The sequence below is a fragment of the Coptis chinensis genome, chromosome 8 (assembly GCF_015680905.1).
Source record: "Coptis chinensis isolate HL-2020 chromosome 8, ASM1568090v1, whole genome shotgun sequence".
Lineage (NCBI taxonomy): Eukaryota > Viridiplantae > Streptophyta > Magnoliopsida > Ranunculales > Ranunculaceae > Coptis > Coptis chinensis.
In genome coordinates, this window is record NC_141463.1 from 64,142,073 (window position 1) to 64,160,074 (window position 18,002).

The window sequence follows — 18,002 nt, forward strand, 5'->3', positions numbered from 1 at the left end:
TTCTTTTTCCCCAACCCTCTTGGCTTGCCCACTTTCTTCTTACCCCCTTTGTTATTCTGAGTCTGCCCTTGTACACTAGGTTCCACCTCCAATCGACCCGCTTGTTTGTTTCTTTTTTGTTGAGTTTTTTATCTTGTTTCCACTGCAAGGGTTACATTTGATCTTGTTACCATAGGGGCAGAACTACTATCCCCGAAGAGTTCCTCCTTTAGTTCTGATAAATCATCCTCGAGCTCCTCCCCTTCCTCTACCAGCTGGGCGTACATGTTATGCTGTAATGCAAAATTTACCTCCTCTTCGTTTGTTTGCGGAACTTCATGAGGGGGTGTATTTGCTACAAACTCCAGACTTGGGTGCTCTCCTATTCCTTCTGAGCCCGAAAAAGTACACGTCACTCTGCCAGGAGACAGTAGTTAGATTTGGCTCATATCCTCTTGCTCTCGCTCAACATCTGTAGCACTGTTCCTGGGTTCTACCCTCACCCTCTGAATGAATGGAACAATTTCCATTCATGTCGCCATTTCTTCTCTCTGTGGGTTTATGGCATTCTCAACCCCCATAGTCTCACATACATTTTCCTCCTCAAAGGTATGTTATGCTGTTCCAGAGCCCCCTGTTAGTTGAGTAGTTTCCACATTCGTTTCTCTCTGTGGCTCTGTCCTCCTCTCCTGTGCTGGACGCCTTGGTGCCTAAACTCTTATGGATCTTCCAGTGCATTTATCAGCTACATGCCTGAACTTATTACATTTTGTGCATGAGATCGGCTTCCATGGATACTCCAGAGGGATTCCCACCTCTCGGTTCCCAGCTTTCACGTTGATTACGTCTTTGTATTCATAATTTACCGGAAACTCAATACAAAATCTAGCAAACGACAGCCTTTTCCTTTTTGCAGTGGCATCATCCATGAGACAATCCTTCAAATGTCCACATCGGTACATCCATAAGTTTCACCCATACATGCAGGAACATACGCTACTTTGTTCTTGTAACTATCCACCTCTACTGTCCAGGGCTTAACCACAAATACTCTCCCCGCAATGAATATAGGACCTTCGTCTAGAATCTTCTGACGGTCATCTGAACATGTAAAGCTCATGTAGAAAAGGTCTTTATCGGTGGTGATGTCAAAAGATCCCTTCAGCTTCCATTTCTTCTATAAATGTTCCTTTACAACTGGAAAGGAGAGTCTTTTATCAAAGAAGTATCCTACTAAGTTTTCATCCCACTCCTTGATACCTTGTTCTAGTAACTCAGGCGGAAACTGGGCTACTCCATCGACCATAACAGGGGTAAAGGATTTAAAAGCAACTGTAGACTCAGCAGCTCCAGCCCTTCCAAACAGCGCACTCCACGAATTATTTCGAAACTCCCCATGATATGAATTTGTTTGCTGAGGAGGGGGGGGGGATTACTTGTTGACGCCATAGAGATCTTGTTTCCTTTTCAGAACTCACCCTGTTGTTCAGAGGAGGATTTTACCCGAAAGGAATGTTGTTAGAGGATTAAACTTGTCTTGAGCGAACTCGCACTGTAGCTCAGTGGAGGGTTTTACCAACTAAAGACAGCTTAACCGAAAAACTAACCCAATCTCACACTCTCAGACAGAGAAGAATTTCACCGAGAAAAGACCAAAAACCAACAACAACGCAAACAATAAAGCTATCTCACTCCAAAGCAAACGATAAAGAGGAGAAAATCTTGTTTTTCCTTCGTGAGCTCAAATTGGTAGCAATGGAGTTTTGCCCGATCTCACACTCTCAGACAATGTAGAAATCATCGAGAAAAGACCAAACACCAACAACGACGCAAACGATAATGCTATCTCACTCCAAAGCAAACGATAATGAGCAGAAAATCTTGTTTTTCCTTCGCGAGCTCAAACTAGTAGCAATGGAGTTTTGCCTAAAAAGGGAGAGAACTAAAAGTCGAGAGGATAAAATATGTTCACCAAACTCAATTTTGCTAAAAGCGGTAAAACTGGAGCACTAGATCACCAGGTTAGGTTAAGATATATCACTCCCTTTCACCCATATTTCGGTCCCCATTAGCTAACCCATATATTTTGTACTTAGTTAACCCATTGTTATAAATGTCAAAGATTTGGTCATTGTAGAGAATTTTCTTTCATCAATTACAAAAAAAATAGTGTAGATGAAAATCAAGAAATTGTCATTGAGAAAGAAGAAGAAGAAAGCGGAAGAGAAGAAAATGTTGAAATAGTACATGAAGAATAAAGTATGGTCGTAGATATATGGTGGAGAAAATCCATAAAGATGAGAAAATTGAGACAATTGAGACAATTATAATTGGAGAGGGATATGCCCACTCCCAGTTTCGCCCACTCTAAGCCCACTCCAAATCTCATCCACTAAAAATCGCAAGATCATCTCGAAATATAATGGTCTAGTTTTAAAAAAAAAAAAAAAAAAAAAAAAAAAAATTCGTCTCGCCAAACCCTTCGTCTTGCCCAACACCAGCAAAAACGAAATGAAATTTATACAAAACAAAAACAAATCTCTAGTCTCACCCACTCAAAATTTTATCAAACCAAATTTTCATTTCTCTACAAATCGAAACTAAATTCTCATACCAAATTCTCTCCCTGGACCTGAGTGAGATATCTTCTGCATTGCTCAAATAGATTTCAAGTTGTTTCAGGCAAGTAAAAAAAAATCGTTTTTTTCTGCATAGCTTGCATTACTATAGTTTTTGTAGTTTTTTGTTTTTTTTGTTCTTGTGTTTATCCCAATTATTCTTGTGGCCTGTTTCATTATGTATTGAAGTTTGTGGTTATTCAAAGTGATTGTCTAGTTATCATTTCTTACTCCTCAAGTAGGCAACGTACTTAGAAGGTTGAACTCTCGTGATCTTCTAGGTTCGAATAAAGTGTGATCCTTGGTTTGGTGTTTCTTGTTTTAATTTGTTATGTGCTTCGCAGAAGAATATCCCAATTTCAGTCTTTGTACAATTCTTGAATTAGAATGATAGGGTTCATCTTAGTATCTTACTACTAACTTTTATACCATTTCTCCCTCTCAGGACACCACTGCGTGAAACCTTAGGCAGTAACATCTAGCCTATAATCGTTCGTAGTAATAAATGAAGTACCGTCTCATTTTACTCTAATACAATTCACATATAATCTATGTTTATACCGACATAATATTAAGTATTTTGCCAAGGAGTGGTTGATGGAATCTAATCAAGTGGGTGGGAACATAAGTCGCCTCCTATACTGTCGACTCCTGTATATTTAGCACAATTTCCTGGTTTATAAGGATTGTTTAGGTTGTTAAAGGGAGCCAACTTTTGAGTTTCTAATCTCTGCTATTTGCTGGACTTGTCAATTTAAAACCATTGGCAGTGCCATGACAGGGTAACAGGGAAGGGAAGAAGTAAAGTGACCCTCCTTAAGCCTTTCTCCTTTCTTCTTCATCCGACCTCTTTCGTTGTTTTATTTTCGTCTTAAAGGAAAGCGAATGTACAAGAGTAGCTTCCAACCCCTGCTCATAAATATTTAGAAATGTAACCCTGATACCTTTTTAATTTAGAAGTTTCATTCTGTCATAGGTATTAAAGATGACCCAGTAGTAGAATGTCAAAGTTTCACTGGTCTGCCTTTAATTGTAGGAAACCTTCAAAATGTTATTTTTGTATGAAACCACTTAATTCTTACCAAAAGCATAGTAAAGGTGTTGTGGGGCATCTCAGCCACGAATGTAGGCTTATAAAATGTACTTTAGCGTAAAGCAGCTGAGAGGTTCAAATCCAACTCCTCTAGTTAAGTATGATATTAGTCACTCCAAGTACATCTATAAGTCTGGTACAAAATGTTGCACTAAAATCCGAGAGGCGCAGCTTTTGTTACTACTATCACCTGGTTTTGCAGGATAGTATGTTAATAGTTTCAGTCTAACTAAAGCATGTTCCACCATGTTTCTTTAGTACGATGACATAAGGTGAAAGTGAACAAGAAAATTGTTATACGTGGCACTTGATTTCGATGTATCCAGAAACCCTATATTTCAAACAAGGTTAGGGTTATGCACTTGTGCCCAATTTTGTTGAATATGAACATGCATTTTTTTATCCATTCAGTAGGTTAGTAGTTGCTAGATTTCTTGTTGTCGCAAATTGATTGTATTTTATCATATTCACTGTATCATTGTATTAATTGTAACAATGTTTTGGAGTGGAAAGAAGAAATATTTCTAAGTTATTTTGATTTGGAGTGGTTATGTTTGTATTTTGAGTGGTTATGTTTATTTGTTCTTCGTTTTTGTTGGGTTGCTAGAGACAGACGAAGGGTTTTTTGTTTTTTCTTTTATTTCGTTCTTTTTTTTTTTGTTTTAATTTCGGCCATGAGATCTTGAGATCATCTCACGAGTTGAGTGGATGAGATTGGGAGTGGGTGTATCCCTCCCCGTCTAGGTATTAGGTGTGAAATTTGCTTGTTTTGTATTTTTTGTGTTATTTTTTGTTTTGATTTAGTATGAAGGTATTAAAAACAATTATAAAGTTACACTGAGGTACTTGATATCCATGCATGTTATGGAAACTTAGAAAAGAACTGTTAAATTCATACAAAGAAAGAATTGTTGTCATTTTCCAAAGACGACAACTATTTTAAATTACCTTGTTACCAATACTTGTTTATTACTATTTTTCGTAGTAATAATGGCTCCTCGATCAAAGAATGTAGTGAAAATCATCTACACAAGTGCTAAGAAATTACTTAGTGGTGGCAGTAGTAGTTTGGGTCGGCTAACCCGCCTAAGAAAAAAAAAGGAAGGGCCACGTCGGCATCCGCCCGTAGAGGGGATCGAGAAGCCACTGATCCGAGTAATGTAGTAGGTGTAGGTGATTTAAAGGTAGTATAAAAAAATAAAAGAAGAAAGAAATAAGGGCTCCTATTGTAGATGAGGACGTAGATTTAGATTTAGATGAGGATATAGATGAGGATGAGGATGTCGATGTCGATGTAGTTCTTCCTGAGAATTTAGATGGTGGTGATAGTGAAGAGGAGGATATTGATGGTGATGAGGAAGGGGAAGGGGAAGAGGAGGATGCTGATGGTGATGAGGAAAAGGAAGGGGAAGGGGAAGAGGAGGATGGTGAAGAGTCTGGTGATAACGATGAGGAGGGGGACAAAAAGGATGACGATCTGGAGGAGGTTGACGACGATTTGGAGGAGGATGACAATGAGGAAGAGGATGATGATGAGGAGGAGGAAGCGGTGGAGGAAATAATGGAGGCACCGGTGGTACGTCTTGTTCAAACTTTTGTGATAAAATTGAAAAAAGACAAGGAGTACCAACTAGGCACATATGGTGGTGGCCCAACTAGAGTGTTAGGACGTGTCAAGGACCAGCTGTTGTATGACTATGATGTGCACGTTGCTCGCGAAGTTTGGGAGGGGCAGGTAATATTAATATTAATTAGTACTTTAATTTTATTTTTTTTACAAAATTAAATTTTCTCCTCATTGACTCTTTGTTGTCTTTATTGTTTTAGGAGAGCGGAGTTTTGAAGTGTGGTTAGCACCTAACCAAGTTCAATCAATTGAATCTGGAGTTAGAATTTAAAAACTCTCCTAGATTTGAAAACGAGCTCAGAAGGACAGGTTGGTATGATCTCGTGATGGGAGTATACGAGCATCAGGATTCAGTGTTGGTCTCTGCATTTGTGGAGAGGTGGCATCCGGAGACCAACACATTTCATATGCCATTTTGGGAGATGACTATCACTTTGGATGATGTCTCCCAACTCCTAAGAGTCTTGATAAAAGGAAGATTCGTGCAAGGGAACATTGATATAAAGTTGGAACATACTCAGAATATTCTTAACCGCGCTCTTAATATATCGTTGGGAGCAATTAAGGAAGAGTTGGAAGCCAGCCACTTCATATCAAAAGTAAGGTTATAATTCCTAAAGCATCACATGGCTGGGAAGGTGCATGATAGTGCGATTAAAGTAAAAGGGGGCATGAAACAACCATCGACTTTGGTTGAGGTACAGCGTGCTGTCAGAGGTTATTTGTTATTCTTTTTTGGATGTACTCTCTTCCCCGACAAGTCTGGGACTGCAGTGCCTGTTTGTTACTTAAGGTTGCTGTTGAAGTTTAGCGAGATCAAAGACTATGCGTGGGGTGCAGCAATACTTGCATACTTGTACCGTGGTATTGGGGCTGCCATAGGTGGTAAAGTCAAAGGCATTTCAGGCTATTTCACTCTCCTATAGGTAAAATATTTAGTTTTTTCGTTTATATGTTAACCCTTTATCTTATTAGTATTTTAATTGTGTGTGTATTTTCTCATCTATGCATGGACCTACGAGTACTTCCCGTGCTTCAGGCCAATCCCAAACCTGGAGTATGAGTTGGCCCAGCCTCAATGTCGTAGGCACTCAATTGCTGCTCCGCACTATGTTAACACAAAACATGCATTGCAGTGTCTTCAAAAATTTCTTGATGAGACAACTTGTTTGATGGTAAGTATATGGGCTTGTTTAATATTTTATTGATTAATTGATGGTTGGAGTATTTGATTACTGATTTATTCAACTTCTCATATGACAGGTTGAATGGTGGCCCTATAATAGTACAATGTTAGAGCTTTACACCCGGTGGATGATATTGTTTATTTTGAAGGCTTTATATGTTTTTTTGGTGTCGTGGAGCTTTATGCTATTTGGAGTGCAGCTTATACCCGCCAATCCTCCACAGCCAAATGTCGCGACGAGAACTACCAATGGACGTGGGTACGAGGTCAAATGGAATCTTGCTTCGGCATATTGGACCACATGGGAGAATCACGTGATCCAACCCCAAAATCGAGGACCCTCGGCAAGTTATCCATGGGAGTGTGAGTTTGGTTACATGGAATGGTATGAAATTAATACTCACATTCAAATGATAAATCCTCAGCTTCCTATTCATTTCTCCCTGCAGACATTTTCTAGTTCCCTAGGAACTCAACTGGTGAGTTTTGTGCTTTTAGAATTGTAGTTCCGCTCTTTTAAAACTGTAAATGCTAAATTAGGTTTGTATTTCTTTTTACAAAGCAACATTCTCGACGAAACTACTTTCATGTTTGAGAAAGGTCTGCAATTGGGTGGGCCTGAGATTCCCTATGAAGGAAAGAGATCGTTCCACGAAGCGGAAAATTTGACCCGGTGCAAGTTTATTGGTGGGCGTTACCGTCGTGATCGTGTCTAAAGTTGGAGCTTTGAAGTTGGATTAGGGTTTTGTATATAGATTAGGGTTTGGTTGGAATTTGAAGTTTGAATTTATATGTTTGAAGTTATTTTATATGAATTTCAAATTTGAAGTGATGTATACGAATTTGAATATGAAAATATGCGTTTGAATTTGAAGTTGAATTTTAATATGAATTTGAACTTGAATTTGAGTTTGAGTTGGAATATGGTCTGATGTATATGAATATGATTTGATTTTGAACGTGAATTTGAGTTTAAATTTGAATATGATTGTATGTATATGAAGTTGAAGTTGAAGTTATGTGCATATATGAATTTGGTTTGGATATGAAATGAACTAAATCAAATAGTAAATTTGCATTGATTTTGGGCCAAACGACCCACCCAGGTCGTACATAACCATAGAAAATGATCCCCACATATCGTTTACAGACGAAACTAGCCTTAACGACCTCCTCAGATCGCTGGTCTATAGAGCCAAATGATTTGATGGGGTCGTTTAGGTCATACTTGAAGCGGTCTGAAGAGGTCGTTTAGAATGACTCCAAACGGTCTGCCAAGATCGTTTAGAGTGATTCTGAGCGGTCTGACAAGATCATTTAGAGTGAAATTCAAATTCAATGTCAAATTCGAATTCAACGTCAAATTCAAATTCAAATGTCAAATTCGAATTCAACGTCAAATTCGAATTCAAATGTCAAATTCCAATTCAACGTCAAATTCATATTCAAATGTCAAATTCGAATTCAACGTCAAATTCAAATTCAAATTCAACGTCAAATTCAAATTCAAATGTCAAATTCAAATTCAACATTAAATTCAAATTCAACGTCAAATTCAAATTCAAATTCAAATGTCAAATTCAAATTCAACGTCAAATCCATATTCAAATTCAAATTCAACGTCAAATATCGGTCAAATTCAACGTCAAATTCAAATTCAAATGTCAACGTCAAATTTAAATTCAAATGTCAAATTCAAATTCAACGTCAAATTCATATTCAACGTCAAATTCATAACAAAACCCTAATCTATATACAAAACCCTAATCCCTAATCCCTAATCCCTAACCAAACCCAATTCCTCATATACAAAACCATGAAGCCAATGCCCACACCAATTGAATTTCCTATAGAACTTAGAGATCAAAACATGCATTAATCAACATTATATAACATTACATAACAAAATACGTACAAGCACTAATTACAAAACACATCAGAAGATGTCTTACTTACATGAACAAATAGCATTAGACATCTCTTACATGAACAGACAAAATAGAGATCTCTTACATCAACAAACAACATAATTTACATACATCAAACACCTAATTAAGGGTAATTAAACCAAAACCATCCAGCCAATTCCCACACCAATCAACAAACTCACAATTTAGAACAACACAATTTTGGCAGTAAAAATGTTTTTCTTCATTGAATCATTTTCCTTCTTCAATTCTTCAATACTCTTTAAAAGTTTTTTTTCCCTTCTCCGCATACGACTAATATTTCCCTGATATCTGTCATTAAGTATCTCCAATGTTTCATTGCGACGTTGAAAATCACTCAATGTATTAGTGCAACTCGGCATATTAGTGAAGCGCAGCTTGTCAAGATGGGATCAATATTCATGTGAGATGTGGCTACACTGACCTAGATTGACAGAGGAATCAGACATAACTTTGTTAAAGAGGAATTGATAAAGGAATTAACAAAGGAATTAACAGAGGAACCAATTGAAAGAAGTTAATTCTTAGGGTTAGGGTAAGTTCTAAGTTCTGTCTTGGTTCTAAGTAGTTGGGTTTCTTTTTTCGAACTGTGTTCAAAAAAGGTTTAGAGTGAGAAATACAAATCGAAATCCAATTACAAATATCTGAAACTTTGCTCCAAACGACCCAGTGAGGTCACATAGAAGTATAAAAAACGATCTCTTCAAACCGCTCATTAGCCCTCTACATGACCCCATAAGATCGTTTAGGTATATATCCCAGCGATCTGCAGAGGTCATTAAGGCCAGTTTCGTCTGTAAACGATATTTTAGCATCGTTTTGGATGCTTTTGTGCGACCTAGGTGGGTCGTCTGGACCAAAATCTAATCAAATTTTTTATTTGATTTTAGTTCATTTCATAATCAAACCAAATTCATATACGCACATATCCAACCAAATTAAAACTCAAATTCATTTGATATCCAACGAAACCCTAATCAAACTTCAAACCAAGATCATTTCATATCCAAACCAAGTTCACGCCATATCCAACCAAATTCAAATTAAAATTCACCTTCAAATTTCATATTCAAATTCAAAGTGAAATTCAAATGCACATTTTCATATTCATATACAAACGCACATAACATGAAATTCAAACGCATATAACCAAAATCCAAATTCATATACATAACTTCCCAGCTTCATACATAAATGATTCAAACACAAATGATTCTAACTTCAAATTTTAAATTTAAATTCTTCACCATCTCTATCTTCGTTGTCTTCATCACTATCTCTATCTTCGTCGTCGTCATCATCTCTATGATCGTCCACATCCTCAATCTCCTCATCAATAACTGTCAAGTAAGAAAGTGATGACAAATGTCAATTTTATAGTGAACTCCAAACAAGAAAATTTAGTAAACTAGGAATGAATGAAAACTACGGAAATCACTTTACTTACTTATCCCCTTCTTCCTATTTGGATTTTGTGGACAATTGAGTTTGTCGTGATTAACACCAACCTGGTTACAACTAGTACATCGCCTGCCTGTCTTCCCTTTGGTAGCTTTTGTAATGCCTTTCTCCAAGCCTCCTTTGATTCTAGTACTACTTTTGTAAACCTTCACTTCCTTTTTCCTTCCTTTAGTTTGTGAGATGTTGGGATTCATAAATAATACTTGAGAGGCATCAATTGCAGGTTATGAGTTTTCATTGATAGTGCATGAATCGACAACTGAAATCTTGGATCCGTTGTTGGTATTCTTTATTTTCTTGAGCTCCAGTGATAGTGCTTGTAATCTTTTCAACATCAATTGGTAAGTCTCATCTGCTTTAGCCGCTTCATAGACTAATTGATTGGCAACCATCTGAAGTTGGGTAGTTCTCAGTACCTCAAAACTCTCATGGCCACTTACTAGTCCACCGTTATACTCAACTCTATATTTGTTAGCCCCATTCATCCATCTCTTTAGAATAAAGTGATCGGGTATCTCTATATCACGACACTGAAAAACCTTTACAAGGTGTCCACAGGGTATCCCTAGGAACTCGAAAAGTTTGCATTCACAGTTACCTTCTTTTGTGGCTGAGTTGAACTTCACCTTCCACTCCGCTGATCACCTACCACTCGAGACTTATAAGTGTAGGTCGTGTAGCCATCACTACCCTTTTCATCATCATCCAAGACATACTCAGCTTGAGCTTTCTCACATTCTTTCTTGAACCTATCATACACATTCCTCATATACACTTTTGATGCACTCTTCAAGAGAAATGCATTACTATCGACGATGCGATCCGAGTGTTTTGTAGTATAATCTTATCTTTTTTCTCTTTGAACAATTATATTCAAACACCTATCATTCTTTAACACAAACTCTCTAAGAGTTGTAGTTGAATGGAAAAAATTCTTGTAAAAAGAATTCATGCCTTCGGAACGCCCGGTAGTATTAGTGCTAGCATAGAAAGTATCCAAGTGATAAACCGGTCCCATTTTTCTCGAATCTCATATAGTCCTATGAGCCATTCATTTTCCACCAACTCATATGCAGACATCAATTCTTTCTACTTCGTTTCGAAAGCAATAGGAATATAAGTTTCCTAAATACACATTTTGATAGCTTTTTTGAAAGATGACCTCTTGAAATAAACATGTGGAAGTTTTTCAGGGAATTTCTTCAAAATGTGCCATAGGCAAAATCTATGTCGTGTATTTGGGAAAACCTTCGCAACAGCCACCATCATAGCTCTGTCTTAATCTGTGATGATTGAAAATGGGGAATGCCCGCCCATGGCTGCAAGCCAAGTCTGAAAAACCCAATCAAAAGATTCTTCTGTCTCATCCAATAGGAGTGCACAACCAAACTGGATTGACTACATGTGGTAGTTTACTCTAGTAAACGGCGCAAATGACATTTCATATACGTTCTTGCGATATGTGGTGTCAAAGAAAAGAACCTCACCAAAATACTGAAACTGCATACGTGAATGACCATCTACCAAGAAAAAATTAATTGCCCGTGCTTCGCTATCCACCTGTATTACGTAGAAGAAATTAGGATCTTCTATACTCTTCTTCTTAAAAAAAAAATAATTAGCACTGCGGTAGCATCACCTTTTGACAGGTTTCTTATACTCCTTCGACGGACCTAAGTGGTTCCAACAATCTCTGTCAAAAAAACCATTTTGTGGTCCGTCAAGTATATCAGCAACTTTATTCACAGGTATGCCTTCATCACGGAACGAATCAATCAACATCTTAGCTGCAACAGGCAAATTTTTGCAAACAGGCATGCACATCCTTTTCGCCGGACTAACAAGGTTGTTATTGTGCGCACCAACATACTTCACCACTTTCCATAATACACTGACTTGTTTTGTCGCTCTCATTATTGCTAAACACCCGCATTTCACCGTATTCGTGTTTCTCCTCTTGTTTATTACTTCTTTCTCGAACCCTACTTCTTTCTCAGACCCCTCATCTGTTCTTTTTTTCACTCGTTCTATGTAAGTCCCAAAATGATCGCAGTCATTTGACAAGTACTCACTTCGTTTGAATGTGGAATTCTTTTTTGGGTACTTCGAGTAACGGCACTAAATCCCAATGCTTTTCTGTAGTCTATATAAAACTATTTCGCATTTTCCAGACTTGTAAAATTCATCCCAAAATACGAAATCTTGTCGCTATCAACTATGTCTATGTCATCTCGAGTTGAACGAGAAGACGAAGCGGCTTCATTTTCATTTTCCTCAGATACTCCAGTATGATAAAAGATGTCGTCAATTGATTCTACATAAAACACAATAGATAATCAGTTGAAATCTACAGAAATTTTAAAAACAAAAAAAAAAAAATTATCTTTGAGGATTTTAATCTAGTTTGAAATCAACATCAAATAATTTTGAAATATAACTTGGCAATATAAGTAGGATGCAAACAACTCTGTCTGTTCAATATAAGTATGCAAAAATCAATGTTTGCTCACCTGAATCATTCAATGTTGCCATCGATTCCATCTCTCTTTCTGGTTGGCGGGAAGCTAGACAGAGTTTAAAGGTTTGCTGGAGAAGAGAATTAGTAAGAATTGGTGTGCTGGTTTAGTGGAGAGAGTTAATTCTTAGTTTTTAGTTAAAGGTTTGATGAATACAATAAGGGTTGGCGGGGTGCTCTTTTTGTTTTAATTTTGTTTTGTTTTAATTTTTTGTTTTGTTTTATTACAGACCCTTAGATCTTGAGATGATCTCGCGAGGTGAGTGGCCACGATCTTGAGATGATCTCGTGAGGTGATGGGGTCACCTAAGGATAATGTCTACGGCATGGCTGGGTCGCTTGGCTGATACCTAAACGATCTGATGGGGTCGTTTAGGTCTAAAGCCAAGCAGTTTGCGTGGGTCATCAAGGGCAAATATCTCTGGAAACAATTTCTTCATACCGTTTTGAGCACTTCTATGCGACCTGACTGGGTCGTTTGGACCAAAAACTTGCAAAAAAAATTTTTTATTTTCTTCATTTCATATCCAAACACCGGATCAAATTCACATAACTACTTCATATACATAACTTCAAATTCATATTCATATACATCAAACCATATTCAAATTCACGTTCAAATTCATATTCATATACATCAATCCATATTCAAATTCAAACTCAAACTCATGTTCAAACTAATGTTCAAATTCATATTCAAATTCATATACATAACTTCAAATTTGAAATTCATACAAAATAACTTCAAACATATAAATTTCAACTTCAAACTTCAAATTCCAAGTTCAAACCCTAATCCATAACCAAATCCTAATCCGTAACAACAAAACCCTAATCTATGTACAAAACCCTAATCCAACTTCAAAGCTCCAACTTTAGACACGATCACGACGGTAACTCCCACCAATAATGCTCACCAGCTATTTCTTTCAGGGGTGCACATAGAGGAGTCATGTTGACTAAGAAAGGAAAAACAAGAGATTGGCCGATGCATATGACAGTGTCTCCCCTTAGTCTACAAACTCTCTCCAATCTCTTCGTGCTTGGATCGTAACAAAGTAACTCCCCAAGGCTACCAGCAAAAAGCATATATGAAGTTGGATGGAATGCAAAGACTGAAAACCACGACACATTAAACCATCACACCCATAAAAAAAATTAAGGATCCTGGTGGATTTGAACCACCATCACCTGGGATATGTGAAGGTGCACTCCAACTCCCAAGGGCTCTCCCATTTGAGCTAAAGATCCATTATGTGTTTTCTAACTTAACTAGTTTAGGGCTATATCGTGAAACCTTTAAATAGAGTTGTTAGCGGTGAACTTATACCCCTTCCATGACACCAACTGACTTCAAATCAAGTTATACAAGTTATCATTTTGTCCTTCCCAAGGTCTTATGAAATCTTGTTCTTCAAAAGCCAAAACCAAGACACAAACTGCCAGCCGCTGAAATGAAGATTTATTGAGATTAAATAATTAAACAAACAAATGTCTTAACTCTTACTTTAAACTAATATTGTTCAACCATCTTATACAAGTATCTTTCTACCTTATAATAGGGAATCAAAGAAAACTTACACCTTGATTGTGATTTTCTTCGACAGGTTTGAATTCAAATTCATCGATGCCTCCAGTTCTTCGAGCCATTTTACTACCAATAAGCCCCGCTCCAACGGCTGACTTGCAAAATTCAAGATTTAAGTCATAAGAAGGAAACAATGCTATAAAAAAAACTTGTCAAACATTAGATCATTTGCTTCTAAACAAACAAAGAAAGTTTGGATGAAAAGCATACTATTTTGGATGAAAGTTTCAATGCTATGTGCTGGGGAATATACTACCAAAGTTGTTTGCAAGCACTGGACTTGAGTATTAGATGAGTCAGAGTCCAAAACAGTTCCCATTTTCTCCTGACTGATATTTGGTGCACAATGACCGTCCAACCCTTCTAATGGACTTGAGAACTTATCACTCATATTTTGAATTATGTCTTTTTACATCTGAAGAGAAGATTTATCATCCGCACCATATACAACACAAATAATTTGCATTCACCATGTCCAGATGACTTAACTTGATTTCACACAAATATAACACTAGGTGCATCCTAAGAATACCCAAGTGAAAATCAATAAGAAGTGACATCTTAGTAATCCAATGTCAAATACCGTTACTAAGTCATGAGCCATATATATTCATTGTTTAGTAGGATTTATCACATATCTACTTAATAGTTTCTACACAAATATATGCAATATACAAGCACAACCAAAGAGTTGTTGACTTGTTTCTCTTTTATCTTTCATATCAGAACAAATTAGGAATGACAGTGCTGATATTATTATAAAAAACTAGATCAAACTCTAGAATAATAACTAATGGACAAAATAAAGTCAAGCAAATACAAACTAAACAAAAAACTAACCTCTGTGCATGGTCCTATTCTACTCTACTAAGCATTCAGGTATGTGCATTTTTCTTCAAGGGCAAAAAGAAGACCTTTGTGGAAAATGGAAACAGAGAGGATGAAGAAAGGGTTTGAACTTTGATACAGATTGGCATAACCTAGATACAGATTGGCAACCAATCATATACTTTATACTCATCTCGTTTTTGCTGTGGTTGCTAGAGACAAAGGGTTTGCTGGGGAGTGGGCTAGAGACAAAGGGTTTGCTGGGGAGTGGGCTAGAGACGAAGGGTTTTTTTCTCTATTTTTGTTATTTCGTTATTTAGTTTTAGTTTTGTTTTAATTTGGTCCCTTAGATCTTGAGATGAAGTGGGCGAGATTGGGAGGGTCACTTTACTTATTCCCTTCCCTGTTACCCTGTCCTGACACTGTCAATGGTTTTAAATTGACAAGTCCAGCAAATAGCAGAGATTAGAAACTCAAAATTTGGCGCCCTTTAACAACCTAAACAGCCTTATAAACCAGGTAATTGTGTTAAATATACAGGAGTCGACAGTATAGGAGGCGACTTGTGTTCCCACCCACTTGATTAGATTCCATCAACCACTCCTTGGCAAAATACTTAATATTATGTCGGTAGAAACATAGATTATATGTGAATTGTATTAGAGTAAAATGAAACGGTACTTCAGTTATTACTACGAACGGTTAAAGGCTAGATGTTACTGCCTAAGGTTTCACGCAGTGGTGTCTTGAGAGGGAGAAGTGGTATAAAAGTTAGTAGTAAGATACTAAGATGAACCCTATCATTCTAATTCAAGAAGGGGTTAGTTAGACTTACCCAATTGCAAGAAGAAATCTGACCGTTGGATCTTGCACAATTGGGGGGGGGGGGGGTTAACACTAACTGCAACTATTAATAGGGAGGTAAGTCTAACTAACCCATTCAAGAAGTGTACAAAGACTGAAATTGGGATATTCTTCTGCGAAGCACATAACAAATAAAAACAAGAAACACCAAACCAAGGATCACACTTTATTTGAACCTAGAAGATCACGAGAGTTCAACCTTCTAAGTACGTTGCCTACTTGAGGAGAAAATGATAACTAGACAATCACTTGAATAACCACAAACTTCAATACATAATGAAACAGGCCACAAGAACAATTGGGATAAACACAAGAACAAAAACTACAAAAAAAAAAAAAAAAACAACAAAATCTATAGTAATGCAGGCTATGCAGAAAAAAAAACAAAATTTTTTTACTTGCCTGAAACAGCTTGAACTCTATTTGAGCAATGCAGAAGATATCTCACGCAGGTCCAGGGAGAGAATTTCATTTGAAAATTTGGGGAGAGAAGTTGGTCTAAGAATTTAGTTTCGATTTGTAGAGAAATGAAAATTTGGTTTGATAAAATTTTGAGTGGGCGAGACTAGAGATTTGTTTTTGTTTTCTATAAATTTCGTTTTCGTTTTTGCTAGTATTGGGCGAGACGAAAGGTTTGGAGGGACTAAGGTTTTTTTTCTGTTTACTTCAGTTTTCTTTTGTTTTAAACTGGACCATTAGATTTCGAGATGATCTCGCGATTTTTAGTGGATGAGATTTGGAGTGGGCTGGAGTGGGCAAAACTGAGAGTGGGCGTAACCCTCTCCATTATAATTAGTTTCAAACATGTGCATAAGGAAAAATACAAGCAAAGGAGGAAAATGAATGATTTGAAATCAAAAGCAGTAGAAAAACTACACAAGCAACATTGTTATAAGCTTTGAAAGGGGAAAACTATTTAAGAATCAAATTGGTACAAAAAGTTCATAAACAAAATAGAAAGAGACACAAAATTGAAAAGGGGGAGAGTTATATGAAAGTTTTAATGGTGCTAAGAGTACGCAAACAAGATCATAAAAGGTCCAAGCCAAACTTGAGAAGATACAAGAAGGGCTCGATATTTCGTGAGAAGAGTAAGAGTGTAAAAGGGGAGAACTCATCAAGATCTAGATTGGTTCCAAGTGTTCGTAAGAAAAATTAAAAACGGTACAAGCCAAAATTAAAGCAATATAAGTCTACACCAGGACAATACAAGAAGGTTGTAATATTTCATGGGAGGAGTAAACACACGGAAGTCAAGTGTAAGTACAATGTTAATGTTGTAATGAAATTTCATCAACTAGGATGTCAAGCAGTAGATATAATCATGGAGCCGCTGAAAGTCGAAGAATTTATCAAGCTGAAGACGTTCTTAGGAATAACCGCGTCCCAAAATCTCAATTTAAGGGAGGCTGTTGGAATTACAAAATTGAGATTTAGTACTTATTGCTATATCTCAAATTAAGGGAGGTTGTTGGAATTAATAATTTTAGATCTAGCAAATTTGGTTAAATAGAGTTGGAGGTTAGTTAATTAGAAAGTGATGTAATTAGCAAGTATGAATTGCTATTAGGAAACCAAGTTGATATGGGCAATACAAGTAAGATTAGAATTGGATTGGTATTAGAAGTTTCTAATTAGTAGCTTAGTAGGAATTAGTAATTTGAGAAGTTATATATATATATATATATATATGTGTGTGTGTGTAAGTGTCTAGATTTTAGTTTAAGAAGAAGTGAGAATAATAAGTGAGGTGCATTATAGAAAAAGAGATGCATCGATATGAAGCGGTAAATTCTTTTGTTGGTTTAATATAAGTGGTTGAATTGATATAATAAAATTTATTTAGTTCAAGTGTATCTTCTACACGTATTATTCAATTGTGTGTTATTTGAATCAAAATATTATATTCTACAATTTTTTCATTTCTGATGTGGTGTCACGTCATATTTGGCTGTCCCCATTTTGCTCTAAGCAAGTTCGCAAAGCTTGTGAGAATTTGCCAAAATTCAGATTGGGAATTTTTCAAATAACAGCTTGTGAGAAGAATGGTGGCCCACAAGTTTGCAAAGCTTCTTTATGAGTAATTTTAACATGCGAGATTTTGTGAGGGTCATATACTTTTGTGCCATTCGAGTCAGCATAGACTTGTTAGTTACGGGGTGATCATTTTACCAGTGCATCCACCGCTATACTTGTTTCTCTGTAGATATAAACAAGGTGATGTCCTCTGCTAAGCCAAGAATCTACCAAAAGTACCAAGAAATGAAATGTTTAGTCTGATAACACACGATGAG